Genomic DNA, 4461 nt, shown 5'->3' with positions numbered 1-4461 from the left:
GGTGCGGCGGCGCGGGAGGCTGGAGCGCTGCAGGCAAGGATCGCGCGGGCAGAGCGAGTGCGCGGCCGGCGAGGACCCGGTGCAGGCGGCCCACGCCAGCCCACACCCCCATTGGCCCGCGCTGCGCAGGCCTTCCGCTGACTGGTTCTCTCTCCCGAGCTCGCGTGCCCATTGGCCCGGCTCGCCAGCCGAGGCCCCGGAGCGGTTGCTCCTCCTAGCGTGTACAATTTCAGCTCCCTTTTCGATCAATGCAAGGCGCGGGGGAGATTGCACCAGCCAGTCAGCTCCGCTGTGCGCCAGAGAGAGGATCGTGGGCGGTGGGAAGAGACTGACCCGGTCCGCGCGCCCAGGTCTACTGCACCCTCCATCAGGGGGTTTCCAAGTCCTCCGACCCTGACCTCAGCCCCTCTCTCGGAGCTTGGGAAGATGAGGAGCAAATCAGTACGCACACGCCCACCCCCACCCCATTTCAGCCACTTCTCCACCAGGCTTTGGGCTGAGCGCTGATGCACGTGTTTCAGAGCCAACAGTCGTTAGTTACTTCGCCAAACTTTTCTAATCACTCCCACGAGCCCTGATTCTTCAGCAGGAAGGTAAAGTAGAGCTTCCATATGATCCAGCAATTCCACTCCTACGTATTTACCCAAAGGACACAGAAACATTAATTCCAAAGGGCGCCTGAACCCCTGTGTTTATAGCAGCACTATTTACAATAGCTAAGCTTTGGAAACAGCCCAAATGCCCAAAAATAGATGACTGGATCAAGAAGATGTGGTGCATATACACCATGGAATATTACTCAGCATTCAAAAAAGATAAACACATGCAGTTTGCAGCAACATGGATGGAGCTGGAAGGGATCATGCTCAGTGAAATAAGCCAGAAAGACAAAGAAAAATACCGGATAGTCTCACTCATAGCGGGAATTTAGAAAACCTAAATAAGGGACCAGGAAACAGACTAATTGTACTAAAGTAAAAATCAAAATCAACAAGCAACATGGGTCAGAATAAGGGGGGTGGGAATTGTATGGGGAATATAACCAAAATGAAAAAGCATGGATTGTGGGAAAATGATGTAAGAATTATATAAAATAGAATAATTTTTTAAAAAAAAAGAAAGGCAGAGCCCCCAAGGGTGGAAATGAAGGGCAAAGAAGGGGCGAGGGGAGTGACCAGGGAATGAAGATTTTTGCACATCCACGGAGTCTAAGAGTTCGTACAGGATTGCAGGATGGAGGTGGTCAAGGACGCTGGAAGGAGAGCTGGATGCACACACACACCCCTAACACCTCCCCCCACCACATGCACAAACACACACACCACTCTGCAAGTCTTTCAAAATTGCTAGTTCGCTATTTCTTTTTTGAAACGAGTGAGCTGGAATTTGGTGACAATTCTCAAGTTACACCAGCGCTTACAAACTGTGAGTTTGGAAACGTGAGGAGACAGTGTGAGGAACTAGATACCCTTAAGGAACCTCAAGCCAATGGAGAGAAAAGGGCTAGAGCCAGGCCAGGCCGGGCGCAAGGCAGCGTGGTTCATGCTTTTCCACGCAAGTGTCCTTCTCAACTCCAGTAGAGATTCAGATGGGGTTTTCAAACAGGGGGTCCCCTTCCCTGTAAGAAAGAAGTTTCTTTGAAATCTGTAATTATATCATTTATAAAATGTGAATTTTGCATTCTACTCTATAACTTAACCTAATTTCTTTTAATATAGAAACATTTTCCCAGTCTGTCTGTAAAATTGATGTATCAGGAATTCACACAGGGTCTGTGCTAGGTTTGTCTGTAACACCAGTCACAGCATCAACAGCGCAGGTTGGAAAAGGTTGGGGCTTTTATTTGCTTTTTGGTGTGGGCATGGGCAGGTGGGGCTGGGATAGGAGGTGCTGGTTTAGTTTAGGAAGTTGGAGGGCAACCTTTCTAGAAGAAGCTGAAATGAACAAGATCACTGCTTTTTCAATACCTGCATATTTAAAAATTGCAAAATTGAGTACAGGGTAATCTAATCAGTGCATCTCAGTGAATCTCAGTGCATAGACCCAGTTGTGTAAGAATTGTCACATATCCATTCCTTTAACAATGATTTAGTTTTAGACTCCTAGCAGGTAACCTGCTGGGGAAGTTAATCTTCATCCTTCCTGAAGTCCCTAACCCCAGGAATTTACACAGTCTGCTGGAATGAGGCAGAGAGGGAGCGTGCATCCATTTGGTCCAACACTCCTAGCAGTTAAGACTCAGTCCACAGGTTTATAGCTTTCTACTACTTCAGTCAGTTAGCTCTCTGCTTCTGGGTCCCTGCAGGGACATAGGAAAATTGGGGAGAGGTGTGACCATTCTCCCATCTGCCAAGACATGCCGTTGAGCCATTCCTCCTGGAGTCCCCACATCTCCCTAGATGATATTAGAGTGGCAGGACACAGGCCCTCAGCCCCAGGGAACTATGTCCCTCCTCCCAGCGCAGGGGAATTCCTTTTTCACTGTAAAGAGAATCAGTCTTTTTCCATGTTTCTTACCCACACTGGTCTAAAAACAGGGCCACAAAGTCCAGGGCTACTCAGGGATAGGAAAGTGTTGGTAACTGTGACAAAGTGGAGCATACTTGCCATTTGCAGGGGAAGTGCTGCCAGGAAATTCTGGGTTCTTTGCCTGTAACACCAGAAAGCCAAAAATAAATAAATAAATAACAACAACAACAAAGGACAGACATTGAATCGAATCTTTAAATATTCGCTTTTACTCCATTAGCCAGCTGATCTGAGAGCATCATACTCCAAGAAACCATTATAACATCTCATCTCTAACTGGCTGTTTTATAGGGTGTTAAACAAGGACTGTTAATTATCAGTGAGGGGACCCTCATTCCTAGCAGTTAATAACTTTGGGGAGTTTTATTTTGCCCTGTCTCCCTGGCAGCTCCCCCTTCCACTGCATCTGGATTTAGAGCAATTCACTCCTGGGATAGGTCAGTCTCTGACATCTTCCTGGTGCCTCCTGGACTGGAAATTTAACTCAGAGCAAATAGGTCTTAGGTCAAACAATGTGCGTACATGCACATCCCTATCCCCTATCACAAGTACACAAACCCACCACACATTTCTCTCTGCTTTCCCTTCCATGAAACAGAGGCCTTGCCTGTAAAGTGGCTTCTTGTCCAGCACCACATTCCCCAATAAGCCTTGCACCTAGACATGTCACATGACTGGGTTTCACCAGTGGAATAAAACAGAGGCTGTCACTGGAAGTCCAAGGTGGTTGAGAAATGGTATGATTCTCCACTTCCCTCTACCCTTCCCACAATTTGAAATCAACTCCCAGAGCTTCAGGGATGGTGAAGTCAGAGGAAGGAAGAAGCTTTGTTCTCTGAAAGAATCTTCACTGGGCTTGTTACACAGAAATGAGAAACAACTTTTTTGTGTGCTTATGCCATTGGAAAGTGAGGGGCTATTTGTTCTAGTAGCTTGCATTATTCTAATTAATACATTTTTCTAAATGTAGCAGCTGCAACATAGAAGCATCTGGCTATTGCCAGATGGGCAAATGTGGTTGCTCCAGCTATCTTCCAATTTAAAAACAAAAACAAAACAGAAGCCCAGATTTTTACATGAAGTTTCCTAATTTTTAAATTTCAGAAAACACTGTACTCAGTATTTCCCTATATTCAGACCAGTACTGTAAGGGATGAAACCTAAGTTCTCTGTTTCAACCTGCCAGTCACCAGCTGTCCTAAGGACTGTTCTTTAGTGTTCTGATACACACCTGACCAGGTTCTACCAGGCACACTTGCTGCTACCTGCTTGAATAAGGGAACCAGAAAAGGGAAAACCCTGGGGGGAATGTAATTTAACAGGTCATCCTGACCTGTTTTGCAGTGCAGATGGATAAAACAATCCAAGGAACTCCTGCATTTCGGAAGGGCACGTCCCCCCTTAGTAGGTTCTCATTCAGCGGGTAAAAAGCAGCTCTCTTATGAACTGCATATCTCGTAAATGTCATCTTCCACAAACATTATTTATTGAGCCCTGAATATGCATGAAAAGCACTTGACTTTGCTGCCATTTCCAATCAGAAAGGTTGACAAGTTCAGAAGAATGTAAGAAGAGAAAGCAACTCTGAGTAAAGATGAAACCTGTGTGAATGAACAGGATTACTTCTGCTACCTGTTTTGCTCTAGGGGGTCATCACCATTTAAGCTTCAAAAATAAACAAAAAGTCAAGACCCTTTGATAGTCTTCATCTGGGTCCCAAAAGCCAGAGAAGATATCCATCCTCCTGACTAGTATTCCTACCTCAGTTTATTTCCTCACACTATTTCACTTTTTGTAATTGTATGTAAGTATTTATATATTTATAAATGCATGTATGTAAAATTATGTGTGATTGCATGTAATTATGTAATTTAAACAGACATAACATGAAACTTGCCATTTTAACCATTAAGTGTCCAGTTCAAGCATCAG

The sequence above is a fragment of the Talpa europaea genome, assembly GCF_964194135.1.
Source record: "Talpa europaea genome assembly, chromosome: 7".
NCBI classification, from domain to species: Eukaryota; Metazoa; Chordata; class Mammalia; order Eulipotyphla; family Talpidae; genus Talpa; species Talpa europaea.
Note: the sequence above shows the minus strand (reverse complement) of the source record.